This window comes from Vanacampus margaritifer, chromosome 11 (assembly GCF_051991255.1).
Source record: "Vanacampus margaritifer isolate UIUO_Vmar chromosome 11, RoL_Vmar_1.0, whole genome shotgun sequence".
Classification (NCBI taxonomy): Eukaryota; Metazoa; Chordata; class Actinopteri; order Syngnathiformes; family Syngnathidae; genus Vanacampus; species Vanacampus margaritifer.
The window spans coordinates 8,873,379-8,899,294 of record NC_135442.1 but is presented as its reverse complement, the minus strand read 5'-3'; the positions used below and the strand labels follow the sequence as shown (position 1 = coordinate 8,899,294).

Below are 25,916 nucleotides of genomic sequence, written 5' to 3'. Positions count from 1 at the left end.
ACTGACCTAAGAAGATCCTATAAGCTCCGTCCTTTTGTCCCTGGTAAGAAGTCATGCGTGGGTGTCAAGAAAGGGAGGAACCGTATGCTTCCAGGGTAATTAAAGAAAGCACTCAAATATAAATATACTATAAAGCATTATTAAGCTCCACTGCATTTAATTGAGGCATCTTAAATGCACAACGGCCGGATTGAAGATATATCACACTTCACTGATTTAAATTCAAAGGTGTTTTTCTTGTTTCTGAACAGAACTGAGAAGTACACAAATGCATTTAGCAGATGAAAAGTACACACAACCCTGTTTAAATTAATTAATTAATTTTAAATAAAACAAAAAAAACAAAATAATTCATGTCAAAACGTTACCACTGGCAACCAGTCAAAAGTATGGACCTAGTTTAGTTCAGGAAATATACCATCTATCAAGTGGTAGGGAACACACAAGATCATCTTTTGTTCCGTGTGTACACATTATTCTTCCTTTAGACAGTGATTTATTAATGAAATGAATGAGTTATTCATTTGAAGGTTTATTCAGCTCTCTCAGCCCTCACAAAAGGCTGATGATTAAATATTGAATCCCAGGAGCCAGATTGTAAAAAAGGCCTTGTAGGTGATGAGGAGCATCTTGAAATGGGATTGGTGTCTAACTGCGAGGTTGTAAAGATTATTGAAAGCTGAAGTGATGTAGTCTCCAGACTAAGGGTCACCAGCCTATTTGAAAGTGAGAGGCACTTCTTGGATACTGGTTCATGTGAGGGGCTACCAGCTTGATACAAAAAAAACATTTTGTCGCTGTCCTGTGAAAAACAAAGTTTTTGTCTTTTTGTTGACATTTTTATATTTCCATTTACATCCCAAAAATGTATAAAAAAACAAAAACAAAACACAATAAAACAAACAAACTCAAGTGTTTTAGAGGATAGTGACGTTTTGTTTAATTATTAATTATGTTGAGGGCAATTTAATAATCTTCAGGAATGTGAAGAGTCAAGACACTGGTCATATTAATTAACATTAGGAAATTGATAAATATCACTAAGCAACACTAGTTTTACATATCTTGACAAGTTATTACATTTTCAAATGGTCTCATTTACAACATTCCATAGCCAAAACCCAATTTACATCAATTGAAATACATAGAAAACAACCCCCCCACACCAAAAAAAAATTTCTTCAAACACCACTTTCGCTGAGCCGATCAATGATGCCGTCGATTGATCGGGCCGGTCGACGGTTTTAAATAAAATGCTAAATACCGTCCAATCCCGAACCAAACGATCAGGTCGGTGAATAGTCTATTGAACAATGCTGAATGTAAAATATCATACAATGAATGATCTGAAAAGTTTCCAGTTAAAAATAATAAAGATAAAAATAGTACCCAGAAAGGTGTGAATTGCCGCAATGTAATTAATTGGAATGTTGAGAATTGGTTGAGAAATGTTGAAGTAGAAATTACAAACAATGGCGGAATAAATTATTTACATTATAGTCATCAGCCTTCACACAATAAAGGCTTAAGCATTCTCACAATTAAAGTCAAATTGAAATAAATGGTTTGAATGATACTCTTAGTCAAGACGTCAAAGAGTGAAATGACAAACATGCCTTTTTCTATTATTAATATTATTCTACGTGTCAATACTGTATCTGATCCAGTCTCCTTCATTTTGTCTCGTATGTCTTCTGCTCCCGTGGTAGAGCAGGATGAAGCTACAGCAGCTAACACTCAGCTAACCTCCGCCACTCTGCTTGCGTCTGAGCCCCCTCCCTCAACTCCGCTCCCTCTTACACACCACACACACATACACACGCGCGCATGTATTCAGTGTGTCTTCTGTGTGTTTGTTTGCCGTTGTTTTGATTGCCAGTGCTTGTGTGTTTGGGCTGTGCTGGCTGAGCGAGCGTGCCCGGTGCAGAGCTGATGGCGTGCCAAGTGCTCCCTGCGGGCTGGCTGTGCCTTCCACTCTGCTCAGCCACCGTGAACGCCAAGCCGACAGACTGCTGCAGGGGGAGAACCACTTCCTTTCTCCCTCCCCGTCTCCCCTACATTCACACAGGCTGCATAATCATCCACATCATTTTTTCTTCACTTACTGACCACCCGATTTTTTATTAATTTTTTTTTGCCATACATCGTTTGTACTATCCTCTTAACCTACTGCCTCCGATAATGTTGAGTACAGTTTAATCATCCTCAAGGTTGGCTACTGTATTCGGAGTTAATTGGCCCCACTATACAATTAGCATTTACAAGAATGACCTGTGAAGGTGATTTGAACTGAATGAATAAAGAATCCTACATTCTGGATTGAAAAAGAGAAATAAAAGTGGTATTAATACAAGCTTGATTGGACACTTGATGCATGCTAGCAACCAAAGCAGACCATTTGAGCTTTCAATGCCCAATTGGGTACACTACAACTTTTACCACCACTTTTCTACTCAATCAGCTCCGAACAAAAATACACACTTTATCATGGCACTTTGCAATTTTTCATTTATCTCACAGGATGCAACTGTTTAGTAACATTTGTCCTTTTAAAATTAGCAGCGAAATTCAGATTGGACACCGAAAAGCTAGTATTCATTAACATTTAACTCTAATTACCAGGCTCATTAAAGCGTTGAATGAGTTGCAACATTCATTCAGCCTCCTCTCTGTTTAATCGTGAAGCAAATGGAGCGTCACAAGTTTGAAGTGATTACTATTGAGATGGAAGTGCCATGCACGGCCCCATGAAATGTCACTCAGCTGCCCTAAAAAGAGGACAGAAGAAGCTCAGGGAGCAGTTTACTTCCACATGGCAGGAAAGCTGTCGCGTGTGCACACATATACACAAAGAATTCCAGCAAGACAATAATTCCAAGCGTGACCCTGTGGCGTCTGAAACGGTTCATAACGGCTATTGTGCTATTTGAGAAAAGACACAAAAAAAAAAAAAAAAGGGTTTTGGTCACTTGCATGGACTTTCACTTGGTCAGAACTTAACTTTTTTTTTTTTTAATTGTAGTGTATCATTCACGTGACAAATGTTTAACGCCTTTCTGCTAGTGATGGACAAACGAAGCTTCATGAAGCACTTGTGATATTTTCTGACTCCTCTAGATGGCACTCTTGGATTCAAGATGCAGTGCAAATTTCATCAATTATCATTGCGCTAGCCTTCATCTCTAAACCAAGAGCACCATCTAGAGGAGTAAAAAAATATCGCAAGTGCTTCATGAAGCTTCATTTTCCCATCATTACTTTCTGCTTATTATTTCTTTGTATAGACTTAGACCTAGCCTCTGGGTCTGAGCTTAAAACAATTATGCCAAATCTATTTCGTCGACAGGTAGGCACTACTTTTATCTCATGGTAAATATTATCTTGGTTGACAATTCAATAGTGCTAAACAAGTCAATGCACTCACGATTCTACTTTTTTTTTTTTACTCGGTTCCAGCAGCTATTGGAAGCTGGCTGTGTAAGTTTACCTCGTGTTAGTCCTGCAGTGGAAACATGCCGCCAGAAAACTAAGCTTGCGTTGGCTCTTGACCAGGGACCGCAGCAGTAGACTACATTTCCCAAGAGTCTTAGACACGGAAGCAGGAAGTAGTTCTAGTTCCTGTAGGACGAAAACACATTTGATACGAATGAAAACGTAATCGTGAATTTGAAAGTAAACAAGAAGGAATTTAAAAGTTAAATTCCCTTTTAATGGGCTTATTGTATGAATGACTATGGCAACTGTTTGATTGACATGCATGGCAAAAAAAAAAACGAAATGCCGGGTCTGGTCTTGCGTAGTACCGGGACAAAAAAATAAACGAGATTGGCGAAATCCGCCGGGACGTCAAAAGGGGTTCTGATCACTGTGATCGCCTATGAGCTGTTTCTTTACATTCAGTCTATTCTGGACTCAAAGTAACGGTTCAAAGAATGTATATTTGGTTGATTGAATCTTTACCTCAATATATAAGATTACATACAACTTCATCAAGAAACACAAAGAGGATCATTATTGAGGAGGTCAAGATTAAACAACTCTCACATGGTATTATCCCACCAGGTCATAACCTTGAATTGGAAATGTCTTATTGAGTAATTGATTGGTGATTACATCTGAAGGAATGTTTTAAGTAAATTAACTGGAAACAGATAACATTGATCTTCAAATGCTCATTGGACACACGGGGCTCTAGTTTCATAGACAGCGCCCGTGAACTCGGGCGTAAAAACTGCTGCATCTTAAATTTTTGTGCTAGTTTAACATTTGGAGGACTATGTTGCGCAATGCTGGGTGTTCCAGTGGACCGTGGGGTGTTTTTATTGAGACACCTGAAAGTAGGTCTAAGTTGTGGCGCAGGTAGTATTCGATCATACTTGCAACACATTCTGTACTTGTAGGCTAAATGCTAAAAATTTAGCCATTTTTTTCTCAGAATGCCAGTGGGTGCTGACTTGCACATGAGCAAGTAAAACAAAATATATATATTTTTTAGCATTTGTCCTACTTTATACCACTAAATTTGAAAATTAAGTAAGTAAATGTTGTACATTTGTAATTATTTTATGGTTTTATTATTATGTCTACAGTTTAGGATTTTCGTTCTACATTTTGTCTGTGGTCATAATAATAAAACCCTAACAATTACTAACAAACTATGTTTAGTTCTATATTGTTGAAACATGCTGGTAAAATGTAAGGCAAATGCTAAAATACTTTCTTTTTTTTTTTTTTACTTTCGCATTCCATGGCTTTATGTGGCATTCTGGGGAAAGAAAATTGGTAGTTCTAGCATTTAGCCTACAAGTACTTTTTGCCAGTCAAAAGTGTTTACTCCACATTGTCCACAATTCCGTAAGAAGCATCCAGACCTATATTTCATGCAGAATATGTTAGACAAACATTTTTACTTATTGCACTTATTTAAAATAAAAATAAATAAATATATATATATATATATATATATATATATATATATATATATATATATATATATATATATATATCCATCCCGTGTCTGGCTGCCTGAGGTTAAACTCATCCATCTTTAACTGGTTTCCAAAATTAGCGATAAACAGTATACATAGCTAATTATTCGGCAGACTAAAAATTGAAGTGGCAAACAAATTTTTTAATTGTGCTGACAAGTTCAGGGAGAGGACATGATTGTTCATACAGACGATCTGCAGGATAGGTAATGTAATGCTGATGCAACACTACCCCAAAAACATTCTCCCAACTCGAGCAAACTATTCCTCGTTTTATTCCGCCGGCACACATCTCTTGACTGTTCACCTTTCTCCATTTCATGGTTGTTTTCATCATCTCATTGCTTGACAAGACAATGGATAATAACCCAGCGATATCACAGACACCAGCAAATGAGAGTAATCAAGCTGTCTTGTCTTGGTGCCGTTCAGGTTCACTCATCAAACCCTAATTATCACCCGGGAAACCAATGTTCCGCTTTAATTATTCTGATGAATGAAATAGTACATAGAGGAATCAGTCTGCAGCCAGGTGGAATAACCGCTTTTAGTCATGAAACGCAGCAGAGTAGGATGATGAGGATGAAGAAGAGGAGGAGTAAAGGTGACTCCAGGGAGAGAAATTGTGAGGGAAGTAATGGATAAATTGGTTTCGGCATGGATGAGGAGGAACAAAAAAAAGAAGTTGGTCATATGAGGAATACCGTGACGGGAGCAATTCTCAAGGCCAACAACTGACTTTTAAGTAGTGCTCGATATTGATACAGTTATACCTTTTGACTTTTAATGATTGTTTGCTTTCCTCTGTGATCTGGCATTTAAAAAGGGAGTCATCAAAAATCATTGTCATTGGAAATTCCGGGAGACGATGCGAACGATTATCGAGCCACTGTCGTATGCAGTCTGATCTAAATAAGAGTTGGGCTGGTTCCTACTGATTTTAAATTAGGAATCTTTTTTTTCTTCTTTTTTTTCTGGAAAGCTCAGTATTGTTCATTCGGTAATTTTACAGATTTGACAAAAAAATGTAAAAAAATTTTTTTTTTTAAATTAAAAATAAATTAGCAATCTTTCCAAGTGTTATTTTAATAAAGTACCAACAAATAGCTGCGAAGCACGGACTTAAACTATCAAATATTTTTTTGTATTCCTTTTTTTTTTTCTGGAGAGCTCAGTATTGTTCATTCGGTAATTTTACCGATTTGACATGTCATCATCATTGCTCTCTTTTTTTTTTTTTTGTATTCCATTGCAGATTTTGTATTGCGTCAGCCTGGGTAACCATCTATGAATTGTATTCAACATGGCACCTGTGATACATGTAAATAAGCAGTGATCTATACTGTAGTATTAGTCTATGGTACACGTAGTTGGTAGCGTAATTGACATGAAGTGTAATACTGAATCGGTTCATTCACTTCAAACAGCCCCGCAGCCAAAGGAGATGACACCATCAGAGAGAAAAGGAGACGACAGATGACGAAGCAGCTTAACACGCTTCACAAATAAACACAGAAAGCATGGCATGGCAATGGCATACAAATTCACATCCGTATAATGTACGGTACGGACATTATATCCAAACAAACAAACACTGATCTCAATTAGTCTTGCTGTCTGTTTGTCCTAATATTTAGGAAAAAGTCGCCAACGATCCTTGAATAAACAAGGAAATCTGCATGACTGCATGATCAGTGAGATTGTTATGATGGGCGTAATATGGAAGATAATTTCAATACAATATCATTAAGTTGTGATAGAATTACTCCACAAAATATATTATCTGAAACCACAGCTATCGAGACATATTTACATCTCTGATTAAGTCCAAAGTTGGCAGACTTAAAATAAAGTGTTGAGTTTGAGTCCGTGTCCCATCGCGTGACTCACCGCCCCTGAAGCCTTTGTCATAAATTATAGATCAGATGTAACTAGTACTGTAAAACTATTCTTTGGAGTACATTATTCATCAATCATGAATACAAAATTGACTTAACTATGTGGATGTGTATGCACAAGACACGCTCAGAAATATACTTTCCATACTTTACCTAAATAATTCGATTTGGCTATTTAAGGTGAATAAATATACCATTTAGGAATGTTTAATTTCAAACTATTGCTAACCGATTGAGCTAGAACTTTTTTTTTTATTTTTTTATCATCTCCCCTTTCTGCAACAACACAGACTCAGCCTTCAATTTTACAAAATACCCAAAAGCACAGTAATTTAGTACAATGATAAATTGGTCATGTTTAACACAAACATTTTCCAAAAAAGAAACTAAAAGTCTTGTTCCGTTGAGGGCAACAAGTCCTTGCTTCTTATCTGCAGCCCAGCTGAGTAGCTTCATGTTATCGGCAGGCTGTTATCTTGGCGCCCCCTAAAAACCTCAGCGTGGTGTGAGCTACCTGCACCCTATCAGTGACTGTCCTCACAGAGAAACATCCATGGCCGCCGGGCCTTCCGAGACCCCGCATTGACCTCTCCTTGGTTTTCCTTAGTCGACCTTGTTGGACTGTTTTACTCGCCTACTGTCATTTTTCTTCCCATCTTTCACACTCCCCTTGCTGCCAATGTTAATGGCGTACCTATTGTACGTTTCAAAACAAGCCTGCATACAAGCACAAAAATGTAAATTCAAAGTGCTTTTGTAATGAAAGGCATCCATCTTTTTGTGATCAGGTGGTAAACATGTCAGAGCAGAAATGAGGCTTTTGCTCTTGTTACATCTAACTTAATATATAGTTGTTTCAAAAGCGGCAGATTTTCTGTCTCGTGCACACAATTTATCTCTTTTCATACGCCTGAGTGACATCAGTCTTTTGGTTGGCCAACAGATCTTTCTTAAGCAATGCAGCAAGGAACTCCACTTTTCACGCCCATAGCTTTCATTTTCAAATACTAGCTATAATACAATTATGTGTACAATATAATGTTACTATACAGTAAGTGGACAAAAAGTTCTTTCTCTAAGCTCAATAAAGTCAAATATTCACTTTATGGATGGATTTAATTACTCTGTCTGTATAACCCAACTTAAGTGTACAGTATTAGCAAAATGCTATTATTTATTTTAACCCTGGAGAACCCACGGGGTCAAATTTGGCCCCTATAAATTCTGCTACTCAAATAACAAAGACTTTTTTTTTTTTTTACAAATTTGACTTCAAAAGTCCAGAGTGCCACTTCTGACCCCTGCATGGGGCCATCTAGTGGATGAATATTGCACTTGCATGAGCCAGAGTGGTGGTGACAAGATGGCTAAAATGCAACAAATTAATTATATTGTTTAATGTAGCTGTGTATTTGATTGATTATTTTCTTAAAACTCTAAATAATTTACTGACAGATTTTGTTATTCAGATTTTTCGAAATGATACCCCTAAATCCCAAAGGGTCAAATTTCGCCCTAATCCTAAATTAGGGAATAAATTGAAAAATAAATTGAAAAAAAGTATATTTTGGTGTTCAGTGAATTTATAGCAGTCATTTAATGCAGTGGTCCCCAACCTTTTCTGTACCACGGACCGGTTTAATGTCTGACAATATTTTCACGGCCCAATCTAAAGGTTTAGCTGATAAAAACAAAATAAAATGACAAGAAAAAAACTGTGGTATTTTCTCTATAATAATAATGAACGTAAATCTATTGTGTAATCATGTGCAACTTTAACGGTGTCCGTAACGTCGCACCAACAACAGAACATCACATGAGCAACTTCGTTTCTGCCCCAAAACAATGCAACACACTCTGGTCGCTATGGTAGCGTTTAAACATACCTTCAAAATAAGACAAAACAACAAAAACAAAGTGCATGAAAATACTCGCTAATCACAGCTTGGAATTAAATTTAGCGGGTGACGTGTGGTGTAGCGGCCTTGAAGTGCGTCAAGTGAGACGGATGTAACAGACAGAATCCGGCCACTTTTCAAAATAAAACATCATTTTCGAAAAAAAAAAATGATTTTTTTTTTCTTTTGGTACCAAATGACCCACGGCCCAGTGGTTGGGGACCACTGATTTAATGTATAATTCATAATTTTCCAAAGAAGAAAAGGGTTCTTGGGTTCTACACTTATTATTTTAGTATTCTATACCAGTTTATAATAGATGTTAGTACGTACATTGCCTCCCCGATTGCATGTTTTCTCATGCTGTAAATGCCATATTTGTATTCATCAGGGGTTGCATTTAGAGCAAACTGTACATCAGGGCCAACCAATTATCCCATAACAATTGAGAACACACATATTAGAAAATGTCAGATTACAAAAACTAAGAATGCACATTGCATGCCTTGCAAAACAATAACAGAAGGAGCCAAAAAAAAAAAAAAAAAAAGGCCACACAAAGTTAGACATTGCCTTCTCCTTAATATAATATATTTGCTATGCAGCCAGTTCCAAACAGAATGGCAAATGATAACCCCGTTGAGTAGGGGGAAAAAAACAGCGTATAGATTTATTGGAAACATAACAGCGAAAAGAGTGAGGAGTGCGAGAGAAGCAAAACATTCAGCTTGTGTTCCGTTGTGTTGTCAATTTTGGGTTGACATTCTTTCATGTTTATCTCACAGCATTTATATCACTTTACTGGGAAAAAAAACATGTGAATGTTTCTTCCATTAAAACCATCAACTAAGAATAAATAGTGCATCTTATCTATTTGAATATTTCATTGACAAAGACGATTCCCTTATTAAACATTCACACAAAGCAAAATATGAACACACACACACACAGATACACACAACTCTTAACTGACATTAATTGAAGCTGACCAAAAAAAGAAAAAAGAAAAAAAAAGATGAATAGGAAATAACTGACTGATGCCCCCAACCCCCCATCTTCAAATTGCTGGTCTCCAAGTGCGACCACTGTTGGAAAAGGACCATCGCGTGCGCGTTAATCTGTCGTGACGCGCTGTGTTGGACGGGACCGACTGGCTGTCCGGTGCAAGGCTGACGCTAACCTCAGGTAGCTGCGGAGATTAGAGACACTGCAGCGCTTACAATGGGAGTAATTATTCGAGTGGCGACTGTGACAGCAATGCTAATGAGTGTTGACAGCCACACCCCCATGGCTGTTTGTTCTAATAGGCTCAACATCAGGCACTAAATGACTGCCGCACACACACACACACACACACACACATACACAGGCAGAGCTTCTACTACACTTTGTCTAAATACCACATATTTAGCCATTTTATTTTGTGTGCTTGGTGAGTATGACCAAGGGAACTCAAAATTGCCGTTGCTTAATAGGAAAACTACATTCTGCCCAGAGGGAAACAACAAAAGCATCGTAGAAAATCAAAAATGAACAAATGGCTGTATGATATTATGTACTACGAGAGCACAATTTGCCGTTTTTGGAGAACCCACGGGGTCAAATTTGGCCCCTATAAATTCTGCTACTCAAATAACAAAGACCTTTTGTTTCTTTTCAGGTGTGATTTTGTCCCTGTGTTCTTGTTTCCATTGGCCAAAGTGTGTTTGTACATTCAAAATCCAGTTCTAAAATGCAACAAATAAAACAAAAAAATTATATTGTTCAATGTAGCCGTGTATTTGATTGATTATTTTCTTAAATTCTAAATAGTTTACTGACAGTTTCTGTTATTCTGATTTTTCGAAATGATACCCCTAAATCCCAAAAGGTTCAAATTTCGCCCTAATCCTAAATTAGGGAATAAAGGGTTAAAATTGAAAAAACATATATTTTGGTGTTCAGTGAACTCATAGTAGTCATTTAATGTATAATTCATAATTTTCCAAAGAAGAAAAGGGTTCTTGGGTTCTCCAGGGTTAATTTGGAGCCATTTGTATTTGCTGCAGATAATATTACTTTTTAATATGTCGCGATGAGAAGCTGTTTGTCTTAAATGAGAAGAAAAAAATGGACTAATAACATTGTAAAAATTAATTAGGCCACTTGATTGCTATAATGAGGTTTTCTACCAGTGACCAGCTCATTGCTGAGTGGGAAAACATTAAATTGGGAAGAAAAATGAAGAGGAAGGATTAGAATCAAAATTGGGCGACAAGGGCAATCACATGCAGGGAGATAATTTGCACTTTCAACTCAGTCACTCATGTGAAGGCAGAGACAAATGAGTGCAGATAGGCGGAAAGAGGATAGAAAAGAACTCAAGAGGGAGGAAACAACCTGGTCAGTGTTCAAGGAATTTGACTTTATACTTGGTGAATGCATTCCGGTGATTTTAGCATCCTTCCTTAAGTATAATGATATGCAATCAATCAGTCAAAATTAATACATTTTATGTTTAGTCAAAAGGAGTAGGTGGCTGAAGTCAATACTGGACTTTGTCAAGTAAAATGACATGAGATAATTTCCCCATATTTTACTTTAATACGCTACACAGCTTTCTTATTATCTTATTCCTAATATAAATGCAAATTGAAAGACAGGAATAATTTTAACATCAAATGACAGCTTTAATCCACATATCCATTTCCGTTAGTTGCCCATTATATGATACTGCTCAGTGATTTAAAAGGAAATTGCACCTCAAGTTATCCCTTTCTGTACGCAAACATGGAGCTGCTAATGTGAAGTCAACATTTTTGTCTGGCAAATACGTTTGAACGTATTTACATTGACTTGTGCATGGACATACTCTGTGGCATTATGGGTATTAAAAAAAAAGGCCAAACAGAAATCATTCTCTGCAGACAAAATCATCAATTATAAAAAAAAGTGTGGCTATTAATTACTTTCTTAATTTTAGAACGTATTGGTATAGTTAGGGCCAAATGCCATATAACTTATACGTTTAAACATCAAATATATTTACAAATATGTTGTAACAAATTTAAATATGTTCAAATGTACTTGCAAATATGTTCAAACATATTACATAAATGTACGTAAATATGGAAACGCAAGTCAAAAATGTTTACTCCACACATATTTCTGCTACTTTAAAGCAAGTTTAACATTTAACAGCATCGTAAGAAGATTTATAGATTACAACATTTACCAAAAGAGAGCGGTTTTGCATTTAATCTTATCTGGTCAGTACTGTTTTTCCAAACCTGATTTCTTCGAAAACTCGCACACGTCACATGGAGGTTGTAAATATGCTTGTAAACAATGCTCTTAATAATTAGCCAAGAAAAAATGGTAAAACACTTGAAACATGTTTAAGCCATGACCTTACTCTAAAGAATTCTATCCATGTTTCTAAATCGAAAATTAGAAAGTGTTCCTCAGGAAATTCGCTTTAAGAAAATTGTTCTCAGGAGGATGTGAAAATATGTCTCAGTTCAGAAATAGTCCTTTGGGAATTATGCATGCGTAATGAATTTACCTCTAGCATCCCCCCCCCCCTTCCCTGCAGTTATAAGAAGCCTGTGCATGTAACCTCTTTGGAATATACGTCATATACATATACTGTATACACACCCGAATTAATCAGTTGAGGAATGTTGTAATTTATTTGAGAAGGAGGCAGAAGTTGAAAACAAGCCCACAGACATCACTGCAACGGCAACATCATAAGGCTACAGTCCACACATCTGGAAAGGCGTTAAAAAAAAAAACATTTATTTTGCAAATGAGAACACTTTTTTCACAAAGTCCGGTCTGATGGTTAGCCAGTTTTCAAATTATGCACTTCAGATAATTTTTTTTATTCATAACTATTATTAAAGCATATAAAATATGAGACTGTACATCTCTTTTAACCAATAGTGACTGCTCCTTTCACTTCCCAAAAATATTTGGTTGATATTAGGGACATCAGACGATAATTTTTTTTTTATCGTAATTAATCGCATGACTTTAATCTTTTTTTTTTCTTTTTTTCTGGAGAGCTCAGTATTGTTCATTCGGTAATTTTACCGATTTGACATGTCTCATCATTGCTCTCTTTTTTTTTTAATCTTTTTTTTTCATGACTTTAATAATTAACTCATGATTAATCACAAATTTTATATCTGTTCTAAATGTACAATGAAATGTTCAATAATTGTTTTCTAAGTTTTCATTTTCAACATAAAAGTGAGGATTTTTATTTTAATAAACTAATAGAAATAAAGCTGCATCTTTTAGTCATTGGTACAGTAATTTCATAATAATTCATAAAATTGAGTTAAAATTTAAAGATATACTGTACCATAAAAATCATGTGTGATATTGATTTGTGTTTGTCAGGTCTCCTTGAGCTCCGCCCCTGTGTGTGTCAAACCTGACAGCGTTGAGGTAATTTAGATGTCATAATTGCATTATGTAAGACGTTATTGACAGCTTAGTGCATTTTTCCCCCCAGTACAGGCTATCCAAGTAAGGGGTGGTCATTGAAAAAAAGTTAAAGGAACTTTAAAATTAATGCAGTAATTTTGACACCACTGGTTGATATAAATTGAATTTTATTGTATGTACTTTAAAAATGGTACACTATAAAAAATACTCCATATTATATGAAGTACTTCCAGGAGCTGCTTTGTAACACTAGCAATTACGCCAACATACAAACTGTAAACAAGACAAGAACAGAAATACAATGGCGACTTGCGTGACAAAAAGTAATTTAACAAGGTTTCTCCTCCTCTTGCACCGAATGCTTTAGGAGCGTGGCTTCACCTCACCTACAATGTCACACTTTCTGATGGTGACAGTTTGCTGGTGCAAGCAAAACAACTGTTCTTGATGTGTGAATTGGGTGCGAATGCACAAAAAAATGGTGGCGTAGCACTGGAGATAGCTTTCAGCAATAGGTGCTCAAAAACACACGCGCGCGCATGCACAGGCGCAAAGACGTGTGTCATTAGCTGATTAGATTTAGATGATTTGATCTTAGGTTCTAATTAGCTGCTATCCCAAGAGGTTATTCTTATCTTTATCTGTTACACATTTATGTGTATGCATAGCATGACGCAGCCTTTTGAAATACAGTCCTACTCCAAAAATTTGAATATATTATTCTAATTTTTTAACTATGACTGAAGAGGACAAAATATGAACATGATTTTGATATAAAGAAGAAGATTAGGCACTTTGAGTAAATCAAGCTTCAAGCTTTTTTTAAAACCTCTCGTAGTTGAAGTTTACTATCAAAATGAACCTAAAACTCAAATGTGGATTTAAAACAATCAAACAAGTAAACATTCCGCTAGCTTAATGCTAACATACAAAGGAAATGTCATTGTGTTGCTAACGGTTAGGAAATTTGAACCCTTAACCAACAGATATTTGAAAACAAACAGTGGAACAACACGCATAGAGAGCCAGATACACAAATCTTGTATTAAAAAAGGTTAATGTTACAACAGTCATTTCAGTATTAAATCATGATGCACAAACTGTTTGATTCCTGACATGGTATTTAATTATGTTATTACTCTGCGCTTTTATAAAGTAGCACCTGATAAGTTTCTGCTTCTTTCTACTCCTTTTCAAACATGTACTGTATGTGTAAATGTGTAGCTCATGACTGGGTGAAACATTGAAACTTTCTTATGTTGCTTTCGTTGCTTGAATGTTGTGTTTGTTGTTTTGGTTTTATATGTTTTGTATATTTTGTCTTTACACATGTTCTTTTATAATCTGTTTGTTTTTCCTTTATATATATGTTCGAAATAAAATTGAAAAAAAAAAGTACAATATCATAAAGTGCTATTTATCCTCATTTATTTATTTTTGGTCTGGAACGGATTATTGGCACTTCCATTCATTTCAATGGGGAAAGATGATTTCAAATAGTGTTTTAAGTGTCAAGGCACCACCGTATATGGATATGGATTATGTTTGTTCTATGTACCTTTTGCAACATTATTGTAGCCCACTGATGTGAAACCTGACGTGAAACCAAAGTGGAGCAATTATAACTCGTGTTAAATTTAGATGGCACTCTGTAACGTCGTAACACAATCATGATTGTCATCTGGAATGAGACTCCCTGACAGTCTGTCTCTTGCATATTGACTTGAATGTCAATGACTGATGCCATTTTATGGCAATGTGCAGTTCATACATACATTGTGTGATTCCCATATTTGAGCTTTGAGTGGGAGATGGCGACTATCAACACTTTCCAAGGTAACCTTATCACTCGAATCACAGTGTTGTATTTAGATCTGAAGAAATAGTTTTGAATAATAATCAATATTCTTCAACTTAAAATATGGCAACTGCGTTTAGCGGGCAAACTTTGTGAGCTAACAGTTCAAGGGTAATAAATACCACAACTATTGGTTGCAACCAGAAGATCAGAAACAGAAGATGGAATGTGACACTGACCGTGACTGTGCAATCATGCGACATACATGTGACACCATTCCTCACCTGTATACTGAACGGAAGCTATCAGGCAGACATGAAGTGTCCCCTTACAGATTTATCAACTACTTGACTTAGAAAATACCCAAATCTTATCTTGGAGGGGAAATACACATTTTAGAAAATGTGTGAAAGAAGCACAAATAATCATATTGGCAATAGTACAGTTCGGTACTTGCTAACCAGGCCAAATTCCTGTGAGCACATTTCATCCACCAACACGATATAAATAAAAACATCTTCCACGGTAGTACATTTGAGGCAAAGTAAACAGTGGTCCGAAGCGGCAAGCAGCAGTTCACCATCCTGTCAACGCCAAGGTGGCGATCAAAGGGAACAGTTCCCCTTCAGTGCCTGGGAACACACGCTTTGATCCTCTTTTGGCCTGACCCGTTTTCGACCTCATGGGTTGAAACAAAGGCCTTTGGTCTCTTCTCAGACCTTTGGAAGGTGTCAGATTGCTGCTAATGTTTGAAGTGAAGGAAGGACGGGAGGAGACCAATTAATGAAAAAAGTCATTATACAACACAGCGTATACCGGCCATAGGTTTTTTAGATTATACTTTAAGTTCGTGTTGTTTGGTTTAACGTCTCTGGTGCTAATGATTTTTGAACTGCTAATGACCCTTCATTTAGCAGTCAAACTCTGACTTCTAGTAGAACACTGACAGCAGAATTGATTACTCCAATGATTCAGACTGTTTGATGCACGCTGTTATATTTAGTAATTAAATACGAGGACTTCCACCATTTGTCTACCTCCATCTTCATCAAATTCACCCAAATCACATTTTACTACCTGTGCTAATTTTTAGACATGGTTCCAGCAGGCATAAAGTTTTATTTACTTTCTGCTACCAAATTGCCCAGCATTTCACTTAGAGATGAACCAAATTCTAGTGTTGTTCCGATACTGGAGAGGCCCCGATACGGAATTAAAACAGTGGTATCGGCCATTATTTCTGACGCTAATATAGGACTTTGGATGCGGCATCATGTGTCTTGCTTGTGCACGACATTCACTGATGTGTGATGTGTTCACTGCATGCCGAGCCAAGATATCCTATTGGCACTTGAATGCTCTGAACCAACGGCAGATACTGCAAAACTGGGTATCGAAATCAGTATCGGGGGCCAAAAAAACAGTATCGGAACAACACTACGGCAAATTCCCAAACAAACTTGGAGAGTGCCTTCCACCACATTCTCATCTGTTACGTACAGTGCATGTTAGTGAGGGGCGTGGCTTTGGTCAGACATGAGCCATGGGGGAGGGGGGGGGGTGTTTGTGAGAGACTCCATTCAAATCTTGCTAGCAGTGTTAATACTGCAAACTCCCGCTTTAATATTCAACTTTGCTGTATGCATTTCATCTCAAATTTGAAATGTTAAAAAAAAAAAAAGAATTGAGGAAACATTTATATTCTTATAAGAACATGAGTTTGAGGAAGTTAGATTGAGTAGTCATCCCTGTGCTGTATGCAAACTATTCAAAGGCCGTCATGCTGAAGAGCAGTTCATTTCACAACAGCCACCTCCAAACACAAACACTGATGCGCACGCAACGTGTCTATCCCTCTTCTGCAGTCGGACATCATTCTGCGTGCCTAATAGGAAACCTACTGCACTTCACCTCGTATCCCATTACCCTGCCAATCATCATTCCCGCCGATGTCAAACTGTGTTGGGACTGTGGAAGGACTGTGACCTTGTATCACAATGCTTCAGTCAGAATGGAACAGAAATATTTATACCTGCCAGACAGATAGACTGATGTATAATTCATGGCTTTAAGACTGGCTGTGCTGACCCTGGACTCTGGAAGATTGAGGCTTCTCAGGGTTTATGATACCCTCATTAATACTCGGTGGGGACACTCCCCTGGAACAGGTCCATTTGTGTCCGTTGTGTGCATTTATGGATGATATAGGTGGTCTTTGGTTTGTGCATGGATATGAACACAATTTCATGTTAATGTATTCCGCATTGTGGTGTTGTATTCACATCCAGCTGCTACAATTGCCGGTTTAGCTACCTGCCCATTGACTTTACATGAACTAGAATGCCTATATGACCATATAGTCAAACTATTAAACGCAACCAGGGCTACATTTCTCAACACAACTGGCCAAGCCATCCATGTGCTTTTACAGTATTGACACTGCCCTACTGAGTAGCAACATGTTTTTTGGTTAATCTTTGCATCCGCTTATTATTTGTGATTCTTTTCACCACTAATTCTTAGGCCAAATAAGACAAGACTAAAAAGCACCACTTGGAAATAATAATAATAATAATAATACGGTGAATTCCACCAGCAAACTGATTGATGTGACTGCCCCATCAGCAAAAAAAAAAAACATTGCACTGAAAGAAATGGAAAAGAAAAGCAAGTACAAAGACCTAGAACTAGAAATACAGAGAACGTGGCATATGAAAACCGTAATGATCCCTGTGGTTGTTGGTACACTTCGTACAGTGACGAAAGGTATGGTAGAAAACATAATGAAAGTATCAGAGAGAGATACAATGAGATTCAAAAGATCTGAATGGTGGGATCTGCGCGAATCCTCGGAAAGGTGCTTAGTATGTGAACAGAAAAATTGCACCCGGTTTGCACCCGGCTGATGCACAAAAGGAACACCAGCAAAGACTGTGATAAAAGAGGGATAACAATGATAAATCACAGTATGGGATCACAGGTGACCTGGAGAGGTATCCCAACTAAATTAGGCTGAGAGTTGCGTTACACCCTGGGTTGGTTGACAGCCAAGAAGGCCATAGCCCAGATTCAAACCCAAACCTCAGAGTTGTGAGGCGGATGTGCTAAACCAGGGGTGTCAAACTCATATTAGCTCAGGGGTCGCATGGAGGAAAATGTATTACCACGTGGGCCGGATCGGTAAATTAATAGTATATAACTTAAAAACAATTGCCGTCAATTATATGCAGATTTTCTCTATTTGTGGGCCAGCCCTAAATTACGGAGCTCAACTGTAATCAGATTGTTCCCAAAAAAAAAAACACAAATGCAAATGGAACACTTTGCCTGTATGAGTTCCGGACGTGTTAAATCGATCTGTTTTGTATTTATATTGTTCCCAAAATGCATTGTGTGGCGCAGTTAATGAAGTTATAAGGACGTTAATCCTTGTCATATGCATTTGTATTACTAGTTATTGAATTTGTGTCATATTTAACACGTTTATGTCTGTCTATGATTAAAAAAAAAACCCTCTACTTTAAAATTGTGTGTAAAATAATGACATCCAGAGCAATTCTGTGTACAAGTTGAGGACTGCTTGTGAAATTTGAATTTATATGTTTTGATTGATAATTAAATAGTCTGATATTATTTATTTTTTAAATTTTACAAAATTATCTTGCGGGCCGGATTAAACCCCTTTGCAGGCCTAATTCGGCCTGCTGGTCGTATGTTTGACATCTCTGTGCTAAACGCTCAATCACCGTGCCATGACTTGAACTGTGTTATTGGAATCAAGCCCAATTTGGCAAACAAGTAAACTCAAGCCCTTTTCGCACTGCACTCAGTCAGTGTGAAAAAGTTGCATGGCACCGCACAATAAAGGGCTCCATGCCGCCAGCAACGCTCCATTCTGGGATCCCCGCCTCTTACCACATACAAAATACATGGGTTTGACGACAGCCCACTGCACCCTCCTAAATGCAGTGTGAAAAGGGCTTAATTTGAAACTAACCAGAAATTCATCAGACAATGAGACATACCTGGACAAGTCACCAGTGGAATGGAAGGAGAGAGTTGATTGGTGGAAAAACAAGGAGCACTGCAAACACAGGTGAAAATAATGAGATGCGAGGAAATGAACACAGCCATGGTACAGTATATTTTGACAAAATGATCAAAGTTCTGACAAGTACTCAATTAATTGAGTTAGATTTTTGCACTGTATGATGTGTTAAATTATTTTTTTGTTTACCCTCAAAACCAGCAGGCCTAGTCTTTGACCTTTGGAGCTTTCGATGAAGGTTGAGATCAATTACCACGAAAAGACTATTGCTGTGCTTTAAATAATATTTTACCTTGGAGGTGTACACAGCTCAAAATCCAAAAGTCAGAGGATCTACTTTATTACTCGTGTTTTTGTACTGTGTACACAAACACAGAATTTTTGTTTTGTTTTAAGTTTTAGAGAAAAGAGTGATTCTATTGCGAGTTTTATTCCGCCCCTCCCTTTATGGAAGTTCACAAGTCACATTTGGATACCATCAAGTAACATAATCATATCTGCAAAGAATCTCCATGCAGCACTGATTATTATTTGCATCTAACCTGTGTATACCTGATGAAAAAAATGACAAATGGCGACTGAAAATACCTTGGTGACATTGTCGTGTATTTGCAACAAAATGGATGTCGGGACATCTCACAAAGACTGAGCGCGTGTCATCAAAAATAATGTAAGCAGGAGAAAACAGATGGGGTAGCGCGATTGCTATTCAGTCAGACCGAGCATTGTGTGCCATCTGTTGACAATAAGATGGCAGCTTTACATTGCAGACGATACACAAGGGGGCTACTTTTTGGCTGCAATCATCCTTGTTAGAGCTGATAGTTATTTTCGGTAAGTGGCTCATAAGTGCAGATGCAATGATGCTTGTTGTTCAATGTGGGATTAGAGCTGGAAAGTAACTGTGGAATTTCAACAACAAAAAAAGCTTGTAAAGTATTGTAGCAAATGTCCAAGGCTAAAACATAGCTAGTCTACACAAGCACCCAGTTTTATAATCGTTATTCTAATTTATCAAATCGTTTCACCTAAAGTGGAAACTCTATTTTAAAGTACATCTTTGTTGTTGCATACTGTACCAGATAAAAAAAAAAGGGGGGGGGGGGGGTGGCTCCAGCTCAGTAATGTTCAAGGGCAGCTGGTAGTAATAGTCAGGAAGTGTTCAAGACAACTAGCAATTAGCATTGAGCTAGCCTTTAAGATAGCATTTAGCCCGTGAGCTCGCAAAAGTTAGCATGCGAGCTTAGTCAATTTTTCATTACATGGTTGACAAATGGAGACTGCTGGAACAGTATTTTATTTGACATAAGCCAGCATGTAAGTGTTTGTTTTACACATTATTTGAGGCATGCCATGCAAGCAAATATCATCAGAAGGTGCTATCATTGAATTAGTTATCAGTCTAGTTAATAGCAGGGACATAGTGAAGACATTTAACATTTTCTATGCATATTTTTACTGTTTATGAATTTACTTATTAGTATATAGATGCCATATAACTGTGATAATGTTTGTGTGAAATATATTGGACATATTAACTGTATTGTAATGAATAACACTTTTCACTTCCTTCCAGCTGGCGAGATAGGAATGTACATGGGAGTCAAGTTCTCAAGTTCTCATGGAAGATAACACTGTGGGTCTGAGGGAGTCTAGGTCGCATGGCATTACCTGTCTAATCATATATTTCCGGCTTTGGACGAGGAAATGGAGTAAACATGTCAGTAAATCACTTGTCTGTCTATTATAATTACTAACCCTTTGTCCAGCCTCAGAGGAGGAGTATGCTTTTTTCATCTATAAAACGACTGTGTGTTTTCATATTGACACACTCGAGGCTTAACATCACCTTTGGAATGTAAGCATTTACTCAAGTGTCTTTAAGAGCTCTTAAAATAAATTCTTTATAAAGAAGGTTTCTTCATCAGATCTCATTTTTGAACACGCAAAGATTACACTTAATATAGTAATCAAATAATACCTTCAATAGCAAGGGTGGAATACGGCACGCAAAGTAAAAAAGGCCTTCAGCTCAAAAATGCTTAAGGGCGGTTGGTAGTATGCAGTCAGGAAGCGGGCTACCTGCATCTCCCCAAATACGTCCGAAAGTTTCTTTTGTCCACATAGATGAAACCGAAAATCAATACTGATGATTGTGCAGCATTCACAATCCTCAGGCAGCTTTTGCCTTGCAGGTTGGTCCTGGTTTTCACGGGCAGACGTATACTTCATAAGCCTTGAGGAGGTTCTCAAGAGCAAGTCATCAAGTCCGCTTCGGAAATTGCATTTGTGAGCAGCCCACCAACTCTGAAACCCAGTGCCAGAGGTAAATCTACCTGTGTCACTTACGAAGCAAAATTTGTTCAGTGGTCAAATGTGTATCCCCCAGGAAGTGGATCCTAGCTTATGATGTGCATGCATTAATCAGACTTTACCGAGAATAGTATTTTTTTTGTCAGTTATTGGCATAAAATCATTATGTTCATAATAGTGGGTAGTTGACACTTAGTTCATTCAAACAAAGTGAACTAAAGTGTTCATTTACTTAAAACCTCAAATATACACGATTACACTGTGAAGGGCATTTGAAAATGAATACTTTGAGTAGCGCAGCCGTAAATTCACCAGGACAGATGCATGGGTTCATCTCTGGTACAACTGTCTAATTTGCATTAGCCGCTGCTCGGTTGTCAGTCATTAGAACGTGCTCAGACTTGCAGCACTCCGGACGCTGAAACAGTTGGTCATAGTTACAGTAGGGATAAACGTTATAAATCTCATGAGGCAAATTAAGGAATGCATCCGAGCAAAAATGTGTGTGATTTACACATCGACGCGATAAGGCTGGAATGAACAACCTTGGTGCGGTACGAAACAAGACGCCGCTACAGTCACTAAACCCAGTCAAGTGGACATTTCCATTTTCTTTTACAAAAGATCGGCGAGTTCATTTATGCCATGAGAGAGAGTCACTAATTTGCGCATTTAAAGAATCTTTATAGACATCGCTTTAATTTCATCACTGCACATTCCCTGCTCATTTCCACAACGTTTTATTGGCCTATGCATGGCTAAGCAATGATGATAAGCTGACAAAATAATGAGTTCCAAAATATATTATACTCTTACTTTCATTTATTAAATATAATTTACTGCAATTAAATGCAAATCAACAGAATCAAGCCACAGTTAGCCATCAGACATAACTGTGATATTCATTTTTTTCCCTTTTATTTTATTTATTTTTTCTGTCGTAATTATTTTGACGGCTAGCCGATGCAAGACAGCCAGAGAAATTGCCTGCATTGAATTTTCTCACTGCTAGTGGTCACGACACTGGACCTACTGTTCACACTTTTCTCTGTCAGTGTTCTAATCATTTCAACTTCAAAATGCCATAATTTTGAAAGCAGTTAAAACACCTATTTACAGTGAAGCACACTTGACCTCCCTTTGTATTTCTTCCTCTGCCCTCCTCTTTTTCGGAAAACAGCAAAAAATGTTGAAAACAGCAGAAAAAAGAAGATGTGCCAATATGGTTGGAGGGTGTTTGAGATTGTGGCCCCAGGGATGATGGGATGCAAATGGATGCGTGAAGTGTTTACACGTGCCTAATTCCCACTTGTCAATCAACTTGAATGCTCAGGAGAGTTTAAAATCAATTCGATTTGATGGGAAGAATGGAAGAATGAGTAAAAATGGGCTCTTGAAGAGAAAGGGTGTGAGAGAAATATGTTGTCAGGAAACCTAAGTCAGTATCACATTGGTAGAAGATTAGCGGTATTTTATTTTGTCACTATTTTTTTGTAAAATGCATCAAATTCAGCACGGCGGCCGAGAGAAAGCTTCACATTGACTTTCAGCTGTGATCCGCTTGATGTTTAGGCCAACCAATTTTAAAGACAGTTCTACATGCTAGTGCACTACTTTAAATTCTATTTTAACATTTATGTAACACTTTACATATACACCTATTAATTAAAATGCATGTGTACACAAAGTGATTGCAGAGGATAGTGTGCAGTGTTCCAACCTGCCCCTCAAAAAAAAAAAAAAAAAAATAATAATAATAAAATAAAAATCCCACTGCATCAGTAATGCATTGTTTGATTGGTAAAGCCTTATAATATGTTTACCTTGTCACTTAATACAGATGAATAAGAAAACAATTACTTAAGCATTTTCTTCCCTCTTCCTGTCCTTTTAAAGGGCACTTTAACAACAACAAAATGTAGCTGTTGGCACAATAATACAGGGTGAAATTAATCTTGGTTGTTTGCCGCATCACTTACAGAAACTCCCTGTTGATTTCCATTCGTACAAAATCTAAGCATTTGTCTGAAAACACTACAATTGACCTTGCGGCATTTTAAATGGCTACAATTCATCTGAGAATGTTTGTGTGAGTACAATAAACTCTCAAACTGGGATTTGAGCCTTCTTGGTCAGCAAAGAAGTCTGAGGATTAGATTGTGTGTCTAGAATGAACATTTTTGCAACATTTCTAATATTAGTCCTCCGCGTGACAATCCTCCACACTTAAAACCACAAATGAATACCTCCTACCTTGATGAGGCCAACCACCACAGCCATTATATCGCCCTTCGGTACAGTGTGAGACAATCGGGGGCAGCAGGCAGACAGCAGCAAAGACTGCACGTGGGAGAGACAATGTACGATGGAAATAGGGAGCTTACGAAGCTGGTGCACTGATGGGCTGTCATCCGTATTATGCAAATGAAAAGCAGCTGGTTCACGCAAGGGTCAACCCTAAAGAAAGTCAGTGCGGTGGCAGCCAATCACAACAGGGCACTGGTTGTCACAGGCCAAGCTGCAACAGATGCAGTGCATTAAAAGATCGATCAACTTGTTGCAATGTACAAAGCTGCATTTACTAAAATATTTAAAGTGTTGTTTGGCTTACTTCTTAATATTTATTAAACATAAAAAAGGCTTGTGAAATTATTCATTTCAAATCGCTCGTGTGTGTGAATGCGGGGAAAGGCTGTTCCGGAGTTGAAATGCCGAAGGAGGGATTACATGAAGATGCATCACTGCAACAGTTAAATCATCTATACAGTAGTGTGTAAAATTAACACTTACCAGAGTTACTTTAGCCCACATTGTTAATCTTCTATAACTCAAAGCAGTGTCAAAACACGATTGAGGGAGAGTTGATTTGAGTATCGGTATATGTTAACGCTCTCAAGAGTTATTTTACCAAAATAAATTAAATTAACACTTTGCAGTGTTAGCCAGTGTTATTTCTTTACTCCGTTTTAAGGTAATTTTACACTGAAAATGTAACACTGTAGAAAGAGTTACTTTAACACCAATAATGATAGGGATCAATTACACTAATTTGAGTATCGGTATATGTTAACGCTCTCAAGAGTTTTTTTACCCAGAGTGTTATATTATATTAACACTGTGAAGTGTTAGCCAGTGTTATTTCTTTACTCCGTTTTAAGGTAATTTTACACTGGAAATTTAACACTGTAGAAAGAGTTACTTTAACACCAATAATGATAGGGATCGATTACATTAATTTGAGTATCGGTATATGTTAACGCTCTCAAGAGTTATTTTACCCAGAGTATTAAATTCTAATAACACTGTACAGTGTTAGCCAGTGTTATTTATTTACTCCGTTTTAAGGTAATTTTACACTGAAAATGTAACACTGTAGAAAGAGTTACTTTAACACCAATAATGATAGGGATCAATTACATTAATTTGAGTATCGGTATATGTTAACGCTCTCAAGAGTTATTTTACTCAGAGTGTTAAATTGTATTAACACTGTGCAGTGTTAGCCAGTGTTATTTATTTACTCCGTTTTAAGGTAATTTTACACTGAAAATGTAACACTGTAGAAAGAGTTACTTTAACACCAATAATGATAGGGATCAATTACATTAATTTGAGTATCGGTATATGTTAACGCTCTCAAGAGTTATTTTACCCAGAGTGTTAAATTATTTTAACACTGTACAGTGTTAGCCAGTGTTATTTCTTTACTCCGTTTTAAGGTAATTTTACACTGGAAATTTAACACTTTAGAAAGAGTTACTTTAACACCAATAATGATAGGGATCAATTACACTCGGACACAGTGTTAAATGTTACTCTTTAAGTGTTAAATTAACACTGCAAAATTAGCGAAGGTTTATACATTACAACACAGCACAAAAATTGCAAGATGGTGTCAATATCATATCAGACCATTCTCTTTCTGCTCCAATAATTGGGAATGGATATTTGCTTGGGCCACAGACACATTTTGATTGTTTTTGGAGGAACTAAAAAAATCTTTCAAAATCTTAAATTACAATTACAAATAAATAATAAAAATAAAAAAATACTGTTTGCATAATCTCAGCATACTTAAAATAAGGGACACCTTGAACTAAAAACTTTCACACACACGTTATTCTATAGCTTTAAAAATAGAGAAATGTCTCAGAGGAGTCTCCTTATTCATCTCTTTTTCACCGATGTCTTTTTAGAAATGTCGTATCTGTGGTCAACCTTAATTCTGAGGTTAGTCCCCAAGGCCAAATGGTGGTTCCTCAGAATGATGAAGGCCTTTTTTGATGTACCTAATTGATCCACATCTGGGAATAAAACTGTCAAGGCCGGCAGAAGAGGTTGAAAAAGAGTCTGAAGCACAAAGTTAAGGATTATGGAAAGCTAGCAGAGTCCAGGGGCGTGCTTCCTCTTCTTTTGAAATTTGCATATCAAGGTATCACAAATTGATGCATTCAAGCAAAACATCTGCCAGCTCTTAACTGAACATTCTCAAATTGATGAAGAAAACGCCACGTTTCATACCCCGGACACATTTTT

The 25,916-nt window shown here is 37.2% G+C and overlaps 1 protein-coding gene across 1 annotated transcript in view; it reads right to left on the bottom strand.

Annotated features, from left to right (window-relative positions):
* epha6 (eph receptor A6) overlaps positions 1-23,788 on the bottom strand; it is a 171,414-nt gene extending 147,626 nt beyond the window's left edge. The window contains exons 1-3 of the mRNA XM_077579686.1: positions 23,634-23,788; positions 19,045-19,103; positions 3,488-3,618 (exon numbers count right to left, since the gene is read on the bottom strand). The gene's annotated coding sequence lies outside the window, so the exon portion shown is untranslated. The remainder of the gene's footprint in view (positions 1-3,487; positions 3,619-19,044; positions 19,104-23,633) is intronic.
* Between the last annotated feature and the right edge of the window lie 2,128 nt (positions 23,789-25,916).